The sequence below is a fragment of the Pseudophryne corroboree genome, chromosome 2 (genome assembly GCF_028390025.1).
Source record: "Pseudophryne corroboree isolate aPseCor3 chromosome 2, aPseCor3.hap2, whole genome shotgun sequence".
Lineage (NCBI taxonomy): Eukaryota > Metazoa > Chordata > Amphibia > Anura > Myobatrachidae > Pseudophryne > Pseudophryne corroboree.
This window is the reverse complement of record NC_086445.1, coordinates 893,265,243-893,284,911: the sequence shown is the minus strand read 5'-3', so window position 1 is coordinate 893,284,911 and position 19,669 is coordinate 893,265,243.

The window sequence follows — 19,669 nt, the reverse complement described above, 5'->3', positions numbered from 1 at the left end:
CATCCTGTCTGACACTGCAGTGCCACTCCTAGATGGGCCAGGTGTTTGTGTTGGCCACTTGTGTCGCTTAGCTTAGCCATCCAGCGACCTTGGTGCACCTCTTTTTTTCTTTGCATCATGTACTGTTTGGGGACTATTTTTTAAATCTGCCATCCTGTCTGACACTGCAGTGCAACTCCTAGATGGGCCAGGTGTTTGTGTCGGCCACTTGTGTCGCTTAGCTTAGCCATCCAGCGACCATGGTGCACCTCTTTTTTTCTTTGCATCATGTGCTGTTTGGGGACTATTTTTTAAATCTGCCATGCTGTCTGACACTGCAGTGCCACTCCTAGATGGGCCAGGTGTTTGTGTCGGCCACTTGGTTCGCTTAGCTTAGCCATCCAGCGACCTTGGTGCACCTCTTTTTTTCTTTGCATCATGTGCTGTTTGGGGATTATTTTTTAAATCTGACATCCTGTCTGACACTGCAGTGCCACTCCTAGATGGGCCAGGTGTTTGTGTCGGCCACTTGTGTCACTTAGCTTAGCCATCCAGCGACCTTGGTGCACCTCTTTTTTTCTTTGCATCATGTGCTGTTTGGGGACTATTTTTTAAATCTGCCATCCTGTCTGACACTGCAGTGCCACTCCTAGATGGGCCAGGTGTTTGTGTCGGCCACTTGTGTCGCTTAGCTTAGCCATCCAGCGACCTTGGTGCACCTCTTTTTTTCTTTGCATCATGTACTGTTTGGGGACTATTTTTTAAATCTGCCATCCTGTCTGACACTGCAGTGCAACTCCTAGATGGGCCAGGTGTTTGTGTCGGCCACTTGTGTCGCTTAGCTTAGCCATCCAGCGACCATGGTGCACCTCTTTTTTTCTTTGCATCATGTGCTGTTTGGGGACTATTTTTTAAATCTGCTATGCTGTCTGACACTGCAGTGCCACTCCTAGATGGGCCAGGTGTTTGTGTCGGCCACTTGGTTCGCTTAGCTTAGCCATCCAGCGACTTGGTGCACCTCTTTTTTTCTTTGCATCATGTGCTGTTTGGGGACTATTTTTTAAATCTGCCATCCTGTCTGACACTGCAGTGCCACTCCTAGATGGGCCAGGTGTTTGTGTCGGCCACTTGGGTCGCTTAGCTTAGCCATCCAGCGACCTTGGTGCACCTCTTTTTTTCTTTGCATCATGTGCTGTTTGGGGACTATTTTTTAAATCTGCCATCCTGTCTGACACTGCAGTGCCACTCCTAGATGGGCCAGGTGTTTGTGTCGGCCACATGGGTCGCTTAGCTTAGCCATCCAGCGACCTTGGTGCACCTCTTTTTTTCTTTGCATAATGTGCTGTTTGGGGACTATTTTTTAAATCTGCCATCCTATCTGACACTGCAGTGCCACCCCTAGATGGGCCAGGTGTTTGTGTCGGCCACTTGGGTCGCTTAGCTTAGCCATCCAGCGACCTTGGTTCACCTCTTTTTTTCTTTGCATCATGTGCTGTTTGGGGACTATTTTTTAAATCTGCCATCCTGTCTGACACTGCAGTGCCACTCCTAGATGGGCCAGGTGTTTGTGTCGGCCACTTGGGTCGCTTAGCTTAGCCATCCAGCGACCTTGGTGCACCTCTTTTTTTCTTTGCATCATGTGCTGTTTGGGGACTATTTTTTAAATCTGCCATCCTGTCTGACACTGCAGTGCCACTCCTAGATGGGCCAGGTGTTTGTGTCGGCCACATGGGTCGCTTAGCTTAGCCATCCAGCGACCTTGGTGCACCTCTTTTTTTCTTTGCATAATGTGCTGTTTGGGGACTATTTTTTAAATCTGCCATCCTATCTGACACTGCAGTGCCACCCCTAGATGGGCCAGGTGTTTGTGTCGGCCACTTGGGTCGCTTAGCTTAGCCATCCAGCGACCTTGGTTCACCTCTTTTTTTCTTTGCATCATGTGCTGTTTGGGGACTATTTTTTAAATCTGCCATCCTGTCTGACACTGCAGTGCCACTCCTAGATGGGCCAGGTGTTTGTGTCGGCCACTTGTGTCGCTTAGCTTAGCCATCCAGCGACCTTGGTGCACCTCTTTTTTTCTTTGCATCATGTGCTGTTTGGGGACTATTTTTTAAATCTGCCATCCTGCCTGACACTGCAGTGCCACTCCTAGATGGGCAAGGTGTTTGTGTCGGCCACTTGGGTCGCTTAGCTTAGCCATCCAGCGACCTTGGTGCAACTCTTTTTTTCTTTGCATCATGTGCTGTTTGGGGACTATTTTTTAAATCTGCCATTATGTCTGACACTGCAGTGACACTCCTAGATGGGCCAGGTGTTTGTGTCGGCCACTTGAGTCGCTTAGCTTAGCCATCCAGCGACCTTGGTGCTCCTCTTTTTTCTTTGCATCATGTGCTGTTTGGGGACTATTTTTTAAATCTGCCATCCTGTCTGACACTGCAGTGCCACTCCTAGATGGGCCAGGTGTTTGTGTCGGCCACTTGGGTCGCTTAGCTTAGCCATCCAGCGACCTTGGTGCACCTCTTTTTTTCTTTGCATCATGTGCTGTTTGGGGACTATTTTTTAAATCTGCCATCCTGTCTGACACTGCAGTGCCACTCCTAGATGGGCCAGGTGTTTGTGTCGGCCACTTGGGTCGCTTAGCTTAGCCATCCAGCGACCTTGGTGCATCTCTTTTTTTCTTTGCATCATGTGCTGTTTGGGGACTATTTTTTAAATCTGCCATCCTGTCTGAAACTGCAGTGCCACTCCTAGATGGGCCAGGTGTTTGTGTCGGCCACTTGTGTCGCTTAGCTTAGCCATCCAGCGACCTTGGTGCACCTCTTTTTTTCTTTGCATCATGTGCTGTTTGGGGACTATTTTTTAAATCTGCCATCTTGTCTGACACTGCAGTGCCACTCCTAGATGGGCCAGGTGTTTGTGTCGGCCACTTGTGTCGCTTAGCTTAGCCATCCAGCGACCTTGGTGCACCTCTTTTTTTCTTTGCATCATATGCTGTTTGGGGACTATTTTTTAAATCTGCCATCCTGTCTGACACTGCAGTGCCACTCCTAGATGGGCCAGGTGTTTGTGTCGGCCACTTGTGTCGCTTAGCTTAGCCACCCGGCGACCTTGGTACACCTCTTTTTTTCTTTGCATCATGTGCTGTTTGGGGACTATTTTTTAAATCTGCCATCCTGTCTGACACTGCAGTGCCACTCCTAGATGGGCCAGGTGTTTGTGTCGGCCACTTGAGTCGCTTAACTTAGCCATCCAGCGACCTTGGTGCACCTCTTTTTTTCTTTGCATCATGTGCTGTTTGGGGACTATTTTTTAAATCTGCCATCCTGTCTGACACTGCAGTGCCACTCCTAGATGGGCCAGGTGTTTGTGTCGGCCACTTGGGTCGCTTAGCTTAGCCATCCAGCGACCTTGGTGCACCTCTTTTTTTCTTTGCATCATGTGCTGTTTGGGGACTATTTTTTAAATCTGCCATCCTGTCTGACACTGCAGTGCCACTCCTAGATGGGCCAGGTGTTTGTGTCGGCCACATGGGTCGCTTAGCTTAGCCATCCAGCGACCTTGGTGCACCTCTTTTTTTCTTTGCATCATGTGCTGTTTGGGGACTATTTTTTTAAATCTGCCATCCTGTCTGACACTGCAGTGCCACTCCTAGATGGGCCAGGTGTTTGTGTCGGCCACTTGTGTCGCTTAGCTTAGCCATCCAGCGACCTTGGTGCACCTCTTTTTTTCTTTGCATCATGTACTGTTTGGGGACTATTTTTTAAATCTGCCATCCTGTCTGACACTGCAGTGCAACTCCTAGATGGGCCAGGTGTTTGTGTCGGCCACTTGTGTCGCTTAGCTTAGCCATCCAGCGACCATGGTGCACCTCTTTTTTTCTTTGCATCATGTGCTGTTTGGGGACTATTTTTTAAATCTGACATCCTGTCTGACACTGCAGTGCCACTCCTAGATGGGCCAGGTGTTTGTGTCGGCCACTTGTGTCACTTAGCTTAGCCATCCAGCGACCTTGGTGCACCTATTTTTTTCTTTGCATCATGTGCTGTTTGGGGACTATTTTTTAAATCTGCCATCCTGTCTGACACTGCAGTGCCACTCCTAGATGGGCCAGGTGTTTGTGTCGGCCACTTGTGTCGCTTAGCTTAGCCATCCAGCGACCTTGGTGCACCTCTTTTTTTCTTTGCATCATGTACTGTTTGGGGACTATTTTTTAAGTCTGCCATCCTGTCTGACACTGCAGTGCAACTCCTAGATGGGCCAGGTGTTTGTGTCGGCCACTTGTGTCGCTTAGCTTAGCCATCCAGCGACCATGGTGCACCTCTTTTTTTCTTTGCATCATGTGCTGTTTGGGGACTATTTTTTAAATCTGCTATGCTGTCTGACACTGCAGTGCCACTCCTAGATGGGCCAGGTGTTTGTGTCGGCCACTTGGTTCGCTTAGCTTAGCCATCCAGCGACCTTGGTGCACCTCTTTTTTCTTTGCATCATGTGCTGTTTGGGGACTATTTTTTAAATCTGCCATCCTGTCTGACACTGCAGTGCCACTCCTAGATGGGCCAGGTGTTTGTGTCGGCCACTTGGTTCGCTTAGCTTAGCCATCCAGCAACCTTGGTGCACCTCTTTTTTTCTTTGCATCATGTGCTGTTTGGGGACTATTTTTTAAATCTGCCATCCTGTCTGACACTGCAGTGCCACTCCTAGATGGGCCAGGTGTTTGTGTCGGCCACTTGGGTCGCTTAGCTTAGCCATCCAGCGACCTTGGTGCACCTCTTTTTTTCTTTGCATCATGTGCTGTTTGGGGACTATTTTTTAAATCTGCCATCCTGTCTGACACTGCAGTGCCACTCCTAGATGGGCCAGGTGTTTGTGTCGGCCACTTGGGTCGCTTAGCTTAGCCATCCAGCGACCTTGGTGCATCTCTTTTTTTCTTTGCATCATGTGCTGTTTGGGGACTATTTTTTAAATCTGCCATCCTGTCTGAAACTGCAGTTCCACTCCTAGATGGGCCAGGTGTTTGTGTCGGCCACTTGTGTCGCTTAGCTTAGCCATCCAGCGACCTTGGTGCACCTCTTTTTTTCTTTGCATCATGTGCTTTTTGGGGACTATTTTTTAAATCTGCCATCTTGTCTGACACTGCAATGCCACTCCTAGATGGGCCAGGTGTTTGTGTCGGCCACTTGTGTCGCTTAGCTTAGCCATCCAGCGACCTTGGTGCACCTCTTTTTTTCTTTGCATCATATGCTGTTTGGGGACTATTTTTTAAATCTGCCATCTTGTCTGACACTGCAGTGCCACTCCTAGATGGGCCAGGTGTTTGTGTCGGCCACTTGTGTCGCTTAGCTTAGCCATCCAGCGACCTTGGTGCACCTCTTTTTTTCTTTGCATCATATGCTGTTTGGGGACTATTTTTTAAATCTGCCATCCTGTCTGACACTGCAGTGCCACTCCTAGATGGGCCAGGTGTTTGTGTCGGCCACTTGTGTCGCTTAGCTTAGCCACCCGGCGACCTTGGTACACCTCTTTTTTTCTTTGCATCATGTGCTGTTTGGGGACTATTTTTTAAATCTGCCATCCTGTCTGACACTGCAGTGCCACTCCTAGATGGGCCAGGTGTTTGTGTCGGCCACTTGAGTCGCTTAACTTAGCCATCCAGCGACCTTGGTGCACCTCTTTTTTTCTTTGCATCATGTGCTGTTTGGGGACTATTTTTTAAATCTGCCATCCTGTCTGACACTGCAGTGCCACTCCTAGATGGGCCAGGTGTTTGTGTCGGCCACTTGGGTCGCTTAGCTTAGCCATCCAGCGACCTTGGTGCACCTCTTTTTTTCTTTGCATCATGTGCTGTTTGGGGACTATTTTTTAAATCTGCCATCCTCTCTGACACTGCAGTGCCACTCCTAGATGGGCCAGGTGTTTGTGTCGGCCACTTGTGTCGCTTAGCTTAGCCATCCAGCGACCATGGTGCACCTCTTTTTTTCTTTGCATCATGTACTGTTTGGGGACTATTTTTTAAATCTGCCATCCTATCTGACACTGCAGTGCCACTCCTAGATGGGCCATGTGTTTGTGTCGGCCACTTGGGTCGCTTAGCTTAGCCATCCAGCGACCTTGGTGCACCTCTTTTTTTCTTTGCATCATGTGCTGTTTGGGGACTATTTTTTAAATCTGCCATCCTGTCTGACACTGCAGTGCCACTCCTAGATGGGCCAGGTGTTTGTGTCGGCCACTTGGGTCGCTTAGCTTAGCCATCCAGCGACCTTGGTGCATCTCTTTTTTTGTTTGCATCATGTGCTGTTTGGGGACTATTTTTTAAATCTGCCATCCTGTCTGACACTGCAGTGCCACTCCTAGATGGGCCAGGTGTTTGTGTCGGCCACTTGGGTCGCTTAGCTTAGCCATCCAGCGACCTTGGTGCACCTCTTTTTTTCTTTGCATCATGTGCTGTTTGGGGACTATTTTTTAAATCTGCCATCCTGTCTGACACTGCAGTCCACTCCTAGATGAGCCAGGTGTTTGTTTCGGCCACTTGTGTCGCTTAGCTTAGCCATCCAGCGACCTTGGTGCACCTCTTTTTTTCTTTGCATCATGTGCTGTTTGGGGACTATTTTTTTAATCTGCCATCCTGTCTGACACTGCAGTGCCACTCCTAGATGGGCCAGGTGTTTGTGTCGGCCACTTGGGTCGCTTAGCTTAGCCATCCAGCGACCTTGGTGCACCTCTTTTTTTCTTTGCATCATGTGCTGTTTGGGGACTATTTTTTAAATCTGCCATCCTGTCTGACACTGCAGTGCCACTCCTAGATGGGCCAGGTGTTTGTGTCGGCCACTTGGGTCGCTTAGCTTAGCCATCCAGCGACCTTGGTGCATCTCTTTTTTTCTTTGCATCATGTGCTGTTTGGGGACTATTTTTTAAATCTGCCATCCTGGCTGACACTGCAGTTCCACTCCTAGATGGGCCAGGTGTTTGTGTCGGCCACGTGTGTCGCTTAGCTTAGCCATCCAGCGACCTTGGTGCACCTCTTTTTTTTTTTGCATCATGTGCTGTTTGGGGACTATTTTTTAAATCTGCCATCCTGTCTGACACTGCAGTGCCACTCCTAGATGGGCCAGGTGTTTGTGTCGGCCACTTGGGTCGCTTAGCTTAGCCATCCAGCGACCTTGGTGCATCTCTTTTTTTCTTTGCATCATGTGCTGTTTGGGGACTATTTTTTAAATCTGCCATCCTGTCTGACACTGCAGTCCCACTCCTAGATGGGCCAGGTGTTTGTGTCGGCCACTTGTGTCGCTTAGCTTAGCCATCCAGCGACCTTGGTGCACCTCTTTTTTTCTTTGCATCATCTGCTGTTTGTGGACTATTTTTTAAATCTGCCATCTTGTCTGACACTGCAGTGCCACTCCTACATGGGCCAGGTGTTTGTGTCGGCCACTTGGGTCGCTTAGCTTAGCCATCCAGCGACCTTGGTGCACCTCTTTTTTTCTTTGCATCATGTGCTGTTTGGGGACTATTTTTTAAATCTGCCATCCTGTCTGACACTGCGGTGCCACTCCTAGATGGGCCAGGTGTTTGTGTCGGCCACATGGGTCGCTTAGCTTAGCCATCCAGCGACCTTGGTGCACCTCTTTTTTTATTTGCATCATCTGCTGTTTGGGGACTATTTTTTAAATCTGCCATCCTGTCTGACACTGCAGTCCACTCCTAGATGGGCCAGGTGTTTGTGTCGGCCACTTGTGTCACTTAGCTTAGCCATCCAGCGACCTTGGTGCACCTCTTTTTTTCTTTGCATCATGTGCTGTTTGGGGACTATTTTTTAAATCTGCCATGCTGTCTGACACTGCAGTGCCACTCCTAGATGGACCAGGTGTTAGTGTCGGCCACTTGGTTCGCTTAGCTTAGCCATCCAGCGACCTTGGTGCACCTCTTTTTTTCTTTGCATCATGTGCTGTTTGGGGACTATTTTTTAAATCTGCCATCCTGTCTGACACTGCAGTGCCACTCCTAGATGGGCCAGGTGTTTGTGTCGGCCACTTGTGTCACTTAGCTTAGCCATCCAGCGACCTTGGTGCACCACTTTTTTTCTTTGCATCATGTGCTGTTTGGGGACTATTTTTTAAATCTGCCATCCTCTCTGACACTGCAGTGCCACTCCTAGATGGGCCAGGTGTTTGTGTCGGCCACTTGTGTCGCTTAGCTTAGCCATCCAGCGACCTTGGTGCACCTCTTTTTTTCTTTGCATCATGTACTGTTTGGGGACTATTTTTTAAATCTGCCATCCTATCTGACACTGCAGTGCCACTCCTAGATGGGCCATGTGTTTGTGTCGGCCACTTGGGTCGCTTAGCTTAGCCATCCAGCGACCTTGGTGCACCTCTTTTTTTCTTTGCATCATGTGCTGTTTGGGGACTATTTTTTAAATCTGCCATCCTGTCTGACACTGCAGTGCCACTCCTAGATGGGCCAGGTGTTTGTGTCGGCCACTTGGGTCGCTTAGCTTAGCCATCCAGCGACCTTGGTGCATCTCTTTTTTTGTTTGCATCATGTGCTGTTTGGGGACTATTTTTTAAATCTGCCATCCTGTCTGACACTGCAGTGCCACTCCTAGATGGGCCAGGTGTTTGTGTCGGCCACTTGGGTCGCTTAGCTTAGCCATCCAGCGACCTTGGTGCACCTCTTTTTTTCTTTGCATCATGTGCTGTTTGGGGACTATTTTTTTAATCTGCCATCCTGTCTGACACTGCAGTGCTACTCCTAGATGGGCCAGTTGTTTGTGTCGGCCACTTGTGTCGCTTAGCTTAGACATCCAGTGACCTTGGTGCACCTCTTTTTTTCTTTGCATCATGTGCTGTTTGGGGACTATTTTTTAAATCTGCAATCCTGCCTGACACTGCAGTCCACTCCTAGATGGGCCAGGTGTTTGTTTCGGCCACTTGTGTCGCTTAGCTTAGCCATCCAGCGACCTTGGTGCACCTCTTTTTTTCTTTGCATCATGTGCTGTTTGGGGACTATTTTTTAAATCTGCCATCCTGTCTGACACTGCAGTGCCACTCCTAGATGGGCCAGGTGTTTGTGTCGGCCACTTGGGTCGCTTAGCTTAGCCATCCAGCGACCTTGGTGCACCTCTTTTTTTCTTTGCATCATGTGCTGTTTGGGGACTATTTTTTAAATCTGCCATCCTGTCTGACACTGCAGTCCACTCCTAGATGGGCCAGGTGTTTGTTTCGGCCACTTGTGTCGCTTAGCTTAGCCATCCAGCGACCTTGGTGCACCTCTTTTTTTCTTTGCATCATGTGCTGTTTGGGGACTATTTTTTAAATCTGCCATCCTGTCTGACACTGCAGTGCCACTCCTAGATGGGCCAGGTGTTTGTGTCGGCCACTTGGGTCGCTTAGCTTAGCCATCCAGCGACCTTGGTGCATCTCTTTTTTTCTTTGCATCATGTGCTGTTTGGGGACTATTTTTTAAATCTGCCATCCTGGCTGACACTGCAGTTCCACTCCTAGATGGGCCAGGTGTTTGTGTCGGCCACTTGTGTCGCTTAGCTTAGCCATCCAGCGACCTTGGTGCACCTCTTTTTTTCTTTGCATCATGTGCTGTTTGTGGACTATTTTTTAAATCTGCCATCTTGTCTGACACTGCAGTGCCACTCCTACATGGGCCAGGTGTTTGTGTCGGCCACTTGGGTCGCTTAGCTTAGCCATCCAGCGACCTTGGTGCACCTCTTTTTTTCTTTGCATCATGTGCTGTTTGGGGACTATTTTTTAAATCTGCCATCCTGTCTGACACTGCAGTGCCACTCCTAGATGGGCCAGGTGTTTGTGTCGGCCACTTGGGTCGCTTAGCTTAGCCATCCAGCGACCTTGGTGCACCTCTTTTTTTCTTTGCATCATGTGCTGTTTGGGGACTATTTTTTAAATCTGCCATCCTGTCTGACACTGCAGTGCCACTCCTAGATGGGCCAGGTGTTTGTGTCGGCCACTTGGGTCGCTTAGCTTAGCTATCCAGCGACCTTGGTGCATCTCTTTTTTTCTTTGCATCATGTGCTGTTTGGGGACTATTTTTTAAATCTGCCATCCTGTCTGACACTGCAGTTCCACTCCTAGATGGGCCAGGTGTTTGTGTCGGCCACTTGTGTCGCTTAGCTTAGCCATCCAGCGACCTTGGTGCACCTCTTTTTTTCTTTGCATCATGTGCTGTTTGTGGACTATTTTTTAAATCTGCCATCTTGCCTGACACTGCAGTGCCACTCCTACATGGGCCAGGTGTTTGTGTCGGCCACTTGGGTCGCTTAGCTTAGCCATCCAGCGACCTTGGTGCACCTCTTTTTTTCTTTGCATCATGTGCTGTTTGGGGACTATTTTTTAAATCTGCCATCCTGTCTGACACTGCAGTGCCACTCCTAGATGGGCCAGGTGTTTGTGTCGGCCACTTGGGTCGCTTAGCTTAGCTATCCAGCGACCTTGGTGCATCTCTTTTTTTCTTTGCATCATGTGCTGTTTGGGGACTATTTTTTAAATCTGCCATCCAGTCTGACACTGCAGTTCCACTCCTAGATGGGCCAGGTGTTTGTGTCGGCCACTTGTGTCGCTTAGCTTAGCCATCCAGCGACCTTGGTGCACCTCTTTTTTTCTTTGCATCATGTACTGTTTGGGGACTATTTTTTAAATCTGCCATCCTATCTGACACTGCAATGCCACTCCTAGATGGGCCAGGTGTTTGTGTCGGCCACTTGGGTCGCTTAGCTTAGCCATCCAGCGACCTTGGTGCACCTCTTTTTTTCTTTGCATCATGTGCTGTTTGGGGACTATTTTTTAAATCTGCCATCCTGTCTGACACTGCAGTGCCACTCCTAGATGGGCCAGGTGTTTGTGTCGGCCACTTGGGTCGCTTAGCTTAGCCATCCAGCGACCTTGGTGCATCTCTTTTTTTCTTTGCATCATGTGCTGTTTGGGGACTATTTTTTAAATCTGCCATCTTGTCTGACACTGCAGTGCCACTCCTACATGGGCCAGGTGTTTGTGTCGGCCACTTGGGTCGCTTAGCTTAGCCATCCAGCGACCTTGGTGCACCTCTTTTTTTCTTTGCATCATGTGCTGTTTGGGGACTATTTTTTAAATCTGCCATCCTGTCTGACACTGCAGTGCCACTCCTAGATGGGCCAGGTGTTTGTGTCGGCCACTTGGGTCGCTTAGCTTAGCCATCCAGCGACCTTGGTGCACCTCTTTTTTTCTTTGCATCATGTGCTGTTTGGGGACTATTTTTTAAATCTGCCATCCTGTCTGACACTGCAGTGCCACTCCTAGATGGGCCAGGTGTTTGTGTCGGCCACTTGGGTCGCTTAGCTTAGCTATCCAGCGACCTTGGTGCATCTCTTTTTTTCTTTGCATCATGTGCTGTTTGGGGACTATTTTTTAAATCTGCCATCTTGTCTGACACTGCAGTGCCACTCCTACATGGGCCAGGTGTTTGTGTCGGCCACTTGGGTCGCTTAGCTTAGCCATCCAGCGACCTTGGTGCACCTCTTTTTTTCTTTGCATCATGTGCTGTTTGGGGACTATTTTTTAAATCTGCCATCCTGTCTGACACTGCAGTGCCACTCCTAGATGGGCCAGGTGTTTGTGTCGGCCACTTGGGTCGCTTAGCTTAGCCATCCAGCGACCTTGGTGCACCTCTTTTTTTCTTTGCATCATGTGCTGTTTGGGGACTATTTTTTAAATCTGCCATCCTGTCTGACACTGCAGTGCCACTCCTAGATGGGCCAGGTGTTTGTGTCGGCCACTTGGGTCGCTTAGCTTAGCTATCCAGCGACCTTGGTGCATCTCTTTTTTTCTTTGCATCATGTGCTGTTTGGGGACTATTTTTTAAATCTGCCATCCAGTCTGACACTGCAGTTCCACTCCTAGATGGGCCAGGTGTTTGTGTCGGCCACTTGTGTCGCTTAGCTTAGCCATCCAGCGACCTTGGTGCACCTCTTTTTTTCTTTGCATCATGTACTGTTTGGGGACTATTTTTTAAATCTGCCATCCTATCTGACACTGCAATGCCACTCCTAGATGGGCCAGGTGTTTGTGTCGGCCACTTGGGTCGCTTAGCTTAGCCATCCAGCGACCTTGGTGCACCTCTTTTTTTCTTTGCATCATGTGCTGTTTGGGGACTATTTTTTAAATCTGCCATCCTGTCTGACACTGCAGTGCCACTCCTAGATGGGCCAGGTGTTTGTGTCGGCCACTTGGGTCGCTTAGCTTAGCCATCCAGCGACCTTGGTGCATCTCTTTTTTTCTTTGCATCATGTGCTGTTTGGGGACTATTTTTTAAATCTGCCATCTTGTCTGACACTGCAGTGCCACTCCTACATGGGCCAGGTGTTTGTGTCGGCCACTTGGGTCGCTTAGCTTAGCCATCCAGCGACCTTGGTGCACCTCTTTTTTTCTTTGCATCATGTGCTGTTTGGGGACTATTTTTTAAATCTGCCATCCTGTCTGACACTGCAGTGCCACTCCTAGATGGGCCAGGTGTTTGTGTCGGCCACTTGGGTCGCTTAGCTTAGCCATCCAGCGACCTTGGTGCACCTCTTTTTTTCTTTGCATCATGTGCTGTTTGGGGACTATTTTTTAAATCTGCCATCCTGTCTGACACTGCAGTGCCACTCCTAGATGGGCCAGGTGTTTGTGTCGGCCACTTGGGTCGCTTAGCTTAGCTATCCAGCGACCTTGGTGCATCTCTTTTTTTCTTTGCATCATGTGCTGTTTGGGGACTATTTTTTAAATCTGCCATCCTGTCTGACACTGCAGTTCCACTCCTAGATGGGCCAGGTGTTTGTGTCGGCCACTTGTGTCGCTTAGCTTAGCCATCCAGCGACCTTGGTGCACCTCTTTTTTTCTTTGCATCATGTGCTGTTTGTGGACTATTTTTTAAATCTGCCATCTTGTCTGACACTGCAGTGCCACTCCTACATGGGCCAGGTGTTTGTGTCGGCCACTTGGGTCGCTTAGCTTAGCCATCCAGCGACCTTGGTGCACCTCTTTTTTTCTTTGCATCATGTGCTGTTTGGGGACTATTTTTTAAATCTGCCATCCTGTCTGACACTGCAGTGCCACTCCTAGATGGGCCAGGTGTTTGTGTCGGCCACTTGGGTCGCTTAGCTTAGCTATCCAGCGACCTTGGTGCATCTCTTTTTTTCTTTGCATCATGTGCTGTTTGGGGACTATTTTTTAAATCTGCCATCCAGTCTGACACTGCAGTTCCACTCCTAGATGGGCCAGGTGTTTGTGTCGGCCACTTGTGTCGCTTAGCTTAGCCATCCAGCGACCTTGGTGCACCTCTTTTTTTCTTTGCATCATGTACTGTTTGGGGACTATTTTTTAAATCTGCCATCCTATCTGACACTGCAATGCCACTCCTAGATGGGCCAGGTGTTAGTGTCGGCCACTTGGTTCGCTTAGCTTAGCCATCCAGCGACCTTGGTGCACCTCTTTTTTTCTTTGCATCATTTGCTGTTTGGGGACTATTTTTTAAATCTGCCATCCTGTCTGACACTGCAGTGCCACTCCTAGATGGGCCAGGTGTTTGTGTCGGCCACTTGTGTCACTTAGCTTAGCCATCCAGCGACCTTGGTGCACCACTTTTTTTCTTTGCATCATGTGCTGTTTGGGGACTATTTTTTAAATCTGCCATCCTCTCTGACACTGCAGTGCCACTCCTAGATGGGCCAGGTGTTTGTGTCGGCCACTTGTGTCGCTTAGCTTAGCCATCCAGCGACCTTGGTGCACCTCTTTTTTTCTTTGCATCATGTACTGTTTGGGGACTATTTTTTAAATCTGCCATCCTATCTGACACTGCAGTGCCACTCCTAGATGGGCCATGTGTTTGTGTCGGCCACTTGGGTCGCTTAGCTTAGCCATCCAGCGACCTTGGTGCACCTCTTTTTTTCTTTGCATCATGTGCTGTTTGGGGACTATTTTTTAAATCTGCCATCCTGTCTGACACTGCAGTGCCACTCCTAGATGGGCCAGGTGTTTGTGTCGGCCACTTGGGTCGCTTAGCTTAGCCATCCAGCGACCTTGGTGCATCTCTTTTTTTGTTTGCATCATGTGCTGTTTGGGGACTATTTTTTAAATCTGCCATCCTGTCTGACACTGCAGTGCCACTCCTAGATGGGCCAGGTGTTTGTGTCGGCCACTTGGGTCGCTTAGCTTAGCCATCCAGCGACCTTGGTGCACCTCTTTTTTTCTTTGCATCATGTGCTGTTTGGGGACTATTTTTTAAATCTGCCATCCTGTCTGACACTGCAGTCCACTCCTAGATGGGCCAGGTGTTTGTTTCGGCCACTTGTGTCGCTTAGCTTAGCCATCCAGCGACCTTGGTGCACCTCTTTTTTTCTTTGCATCATGTGCTGTTTGGGGACTATTTTTTTAATCTGCCATCCTGTCTGACACTGCAATGCCACTCCTAGATGGGCCAGGTGTTTGTGTCGGCCACTTGGGTCGCTTAGCTTAGCCATCCAGCGACCTTGGTGCACCTCTTTTTTTCTTTGCATCATGTGCTGTTTGGGGACTATTTTTTAAATCTGCCATCCTGTCTGACACTGCAGTGCCACTCCTAGATGGGCCAGGTGTTTGTGTCGGCCACTTGGGTCGCTTAGCTTAGCCATCCAGCGACCTTGGTGCATCTCTTTTTTTCTTTGCATCATGTGCTGTTTGGGGACTATTTTTTAAATCTGCCATCCTGGCTGACACTGCAGTTCCACTCCTAGATGGGCCAGGTGTTTGTGTCGGCCACTTGTGTCGCTTAGCTTAGCCATCCAGCGACCTTGGTGCACCTCTTTTTTTTTTTTTTGCATCATGTGCTGTTTGGGGACTATTTTTTAAATTTGCCATCCTGTCTGACACTGCAGTGCCACTCCTAGATGTGCCAGGTGTTTGTGTCGGCCACTTGGGTCGCTTAGCATAGCCATCCAGCGACCTTGGTGCAACTCTTTTTTTCTTTGCATCATGTGCTGTTTGGGGACTATTTTTTAAATCTGCCATCCTGTCTGACACTGCAGTGCCACTCCTAGATGGGCCAGGTGTTTGTGTCGGCCACTTGGGTCGCTTAGCTTAGCCATCCAGCGACCTTGGTGCATCTCTTTTTTTCTTTGCATCATGTGCTGTTTGGGGACTATTTTTTAAATCTGCCATCCTGTCTGACACTGCAGTCCCACTCCTAGATGGGCCAGGTGTTTGTGTCGGCCACTTGTGTCGCTTAGCTTAGCCATCCAGCGACCTTGGTGCACCTCTTTTTTTCTTTGCATCATGTGCTGTTTGTGGACTATTTTTTAAATCTGCCATCTTGTCTGACACTGCAGTGCCACTCCTACATGGGCCAGGTGTTTGTGTCGGCCACTTGGGTCGCTTAGCTTAGCCATCCAGCGACCTTGGTGCACCTCTTTTTTTCTTTGCATCATGTGCTGTTTGGGGACTATTTTTTAAATCTGCCATCCTGTCTGACACTGCAGTGCCACTCCTAGATGGGCCAGGTGTTTGTGTCGGCCACTTGTGTCACTTAGCTTAGCCATCCAGCGACCTTGGTGCACCTCTTTTTTTCTTTGCATCATGTGCTGTTTGGGGACTATTTTTTAAATCTGCCATGCTGTCTGACACTGCAGTGCCACTCCTAGATGGGCCAGGTGTTAGTGTCGGCCACTTGGTTCGCTTAGCTTAGCCATCCAGCGACCTTGGTGCACCTCTTTTTTTCTTTGCATCATGTGCTGTTTGGGGACTATTTTTTAAATCTGCCATCCTGTCTGACACTGCAGTGCCACTCCTAGATGGGCCAGGTGTTTGTGTCGGCCACTTGTGTCACTTAGCTTAGCCATCCAGCGACCTTGGTGCACCACTTTTTTTCTTTGCATCATGTGCTGTTTGGGGACTATTTTTTAAATCTGCCATCCTCTCTGACACTGCAGTGCCACTCCTAGATGGGCCAGGTGTTTGTGTCGGCCACTTGTGTCGCTTAGCTTAGCCATCCAGCGACCTTGGTGCACCTCTTTTTTTCTTTGCATCATGTACTGTTTGGGGACTATTTTTTAAATCTGCCATCCTATCTGACACTGCAGTGCCACTCCTAGATGGGCCATGTGTTTGTGTCGGCCACTTGGGTCGCTTAGCTTAGCCATCCAGCGACCTTGGTGCACCTCTTTTTTTCTTTGCATCATGTGCTGTTTGGGGACTATTTTTTAAATCTGCCATCCTGTCTGACACTGCAGTGCCACTCCTAGATAGGCCAGGTGTTTGTGTCGGCCACTTGGGTCGCTTAGCTTAGCCATCCAGCGACCTTGGTGCATCTCTTTTTTTGTTTGCATCATGTGCTGTTTGGGGACTATTTTTTAAATCTGCCATCCTGTCTGACACTGCAGTGCCACTCCTAGATGGGCCAGGTGTTTGTGTCGGCCACTTGGGTCGCTTAGCTTAGCCATCCAGCGACCTTGGTGCACCTCTTTTTTTCTTTGCATCATGTGCTGTTTGGGGACTATTTTTTAAATCTGCCATCCTGTCTGACACTGCAGTGCCACTCCTAGATAGGCCAGGTGTTTGTGTCGGCCACTTGGGTCGCTTAGCTTAGCCATCCAGCGACCTTGGTGCATCTCTTTTTTTGTTTGCATCATGTGCTGTTTGGGGACTATTTTTTAAATCTGCCATCCTGTCTGACACTGCAGTGCCACTCCTAGATGGGCCAGGTGTTTGTGTCGGCCACTTGGGTCGCTTAGCTTAGCCATCCAGCGACCTTGGTGCACCTCTTTTTTTCTTTGCATCATGTGCTGTTTGGGGACTATTTTTTTAATCTGCCATCCTGTCTGACACTGCAGTGCTACTCCTAGATGGGCCAGTTGTTTGTGTCGGCCACTTGTGTCGCTTAGCTTAGACATCCAGTGACCTTGGTGCACCTCTTTTTTTCTTTGCATCATGTGCTGTTTGGGGACTATTTTTTAAATCTGCAATCCTGCCTGACACTGCAGTCCACTCCTAGATGGGCCAGGTGTTTGTTTCGGCCACTTGTGTCGCTTAGCTTAGCCATCCAGCGACCTTGGTGCACCTCTTTTTTTCTTTGCATCATGTGCTGTTTGGGGACTATTTTTTAAATCTGCCATCCTGTCTGACACTGCAGTGCCACTCCTAGATGGGCCAGGTGTTTGTGTCGGCCACTTGGGTCGCTTAGCTTAGCCATCCAGCGACCTTGGTGCACCTCTTTTTTTCTTTGCATCATGTGCTGTTTGGGGACTATTTTTTAAATCTGCCATCCTGTCTGACACTGCAGTGCCACTCCTAGATGGGCCAGGTGTTTGTGTCGGCCACTTGGGTCGCTTAGCTTAGCCATCCAGCGACCTTGGTGCATCTCTTTTTTTCTTTGCATCATGTGCTGTTTGGGGACTATTTTTTAAATCTGCCATCCTGGCTGACACTGCAGTTCCACTCCTAGATGGGCCAGGTGTTTGTGTCGGCCATTTGTGTCGCTTAGCTTAGCCATCCAGCGACCTTGGTGCACCTCTTTTTTTCTTTGCATCATGTGCTGTTTGTGGACTATTTTTTAAATCTGCCATCTTGTCTGACACTGCAGTGCCACTCCTACATGGGCCAGGTGTTTGTGTCGGCCACTTGGGTCGCTTAGCTTAGCCATCCAGCGACCTTGGTGCACCTCTTTTTTTCTTTGCATCATGTGCTGTTTGGGGACTATTTTTTAAATCTGCCATCCTGTCTGACACTGCAGTGCCACTCCTAGATGGGCCAGGTGTTTGTGTCGGCCACTTGGGTCGCTTAGCTTAGCCATCCAGCGACCTTGGTGCACCTCTTTTTTTCTTTGCATCATGTGCTGTTTGGGGACTATTTTTTAAATCTGCCATCCTGTCTGACACTGCAGTGCCACTCCTAGATGGGCCAGGTGTTTGTGTCGGCCACTTGGGTCGCTTAGCTTAGCTATCCAGCGACCTTGGTGCATCTCTTTTTTTCTTTGCATCATGTGCTGTTTGGGGACTATTTTTTAAATCTGCCATCCTGTCTGACACTGCAGTTCCACTCCTAGATGGGCCAGGTGTTTGTTTCGGCCACTTGTGTCGCTTAGCTTAGCCATCCAGCGACCTTGGTGCACCTCTTTTTTTCTTTGCATCATGTGCTGTTTGGGGACTATTTTTTAAATCTGCCATTATGTCTGACACTGCAGTGACACTCCTAGATGGGCCAGGTGTTTGTGTCGGCCACTTGAGTCGCTTAGCTTAGCCATCCAGCGACCTTGGTGCTCCTTTTTTTTTTCTTTGCATCATGTGCTGTTTGGGGACTATTTTTTAAATCTGCCATCCTATCTGACACTGCAGTGCCACTCCTAGATGGGCCAGGTGTTTGTGTCGGCCACTTGGGTCGCTTAGCTTAGCCATCCAGCGACCTTGGTGCACCTCTTTTTTTCTTTGCATCATGTGCTGTTTGTGGACTTTTTTTTACATCTGCCATCCTGTCTGACACTGCAGTGCCACTCCTACATGGACCAGGTGTTTGTTTCGGCCACTTGTGTCGCTTAGCTTAGCCATCCAGCGACCTTGGTGCACCTCGTTTTTTCTTTGCATCATGTGCTGTTTGGGGACTATTTTTTAAATCTGCCATTCTGTCTGACACTGCAGTGCCACTCCTAGATGGGCCAGGTGTTTGTGTCGGCCACTTGGGTTGCTTAGCTTAGCCATCCAGCGACCTTGGTGCACCTCTTTTTTTCTTTGCATCATGTGCTGTTTGGGGACTATTTTTTACATCTGCCATCCTGTCTGACACTGCAGTGCCACTCCTAGATGGGCAAGGTGTTTGTGTCGGCCACTTGGGTCGCTTAGCTTAGCCATCCAGCGACCTTGGTGCAACTCTTTTTTTCTTTGCATCATGTGCTGTTTGGGGACTATTTTTTAAATCTGCCATCCTGTCTGACACTGCAGTGCCACTCCTAGATGGGCAAGGTGTTTGTGTCGGCCACTTGGGTCGCTTAGCTTAGCCATCCAGCGACCTTGGTGCTCCTCTTTTTTCTTTGCATCATGTGCTGTTTGGGGACTATTTTTTAAATCTGCCATCCTGTCTGACACTGCAGTGCCACTCCTAGATGGGCCAGGTGTTTGTGTCGGCCACTTGGGTCGCTTAGCTTAGCCATCCAGCGACCTTGGTGCACCACTTTTTTTCTTTGCATCATGTGCTGTTTGTGGACTATTTTTTACATCTGCCATCCTGTCTGACACTAGAGTGCCACTCCTAGATGGGCCAGGTGTTTGTGTCGGCCACTTGTGTCGCTTAGCTTAGCCATCCAGCGACCTTGGTGCACCTCTTTTTTTCTTTGCATCATGTGCTGTTTGGGGACTATTTTTTAAATCTGCCATCCTGTCTGACACTGCAGTGCCACTCCTAGATGGGCCAGGTGTTTGTTTCGGCCACTTGTGTCGCTTAGCTTAGCCATCCAGCGACCTTGGTGCACCTCTTTTTTTCTTTGCATCATGTGCTGTTTGGGGACTATTTTTTTAATCTGCCATCCTGTCTGACACTGCAGTGCCACTCCTAGATGGGCCAGTTGTTTGTGTCGGCCACTTGTGTTGCTTAGCTTAGACATCCAGTGACCTTGGTGCACCTCTTTTTTTCTTTGCATCATGTGCTGTTTGGGGACTATTTTTTAAATCTGCCATCCTGTCTGACACTGCAGTCCA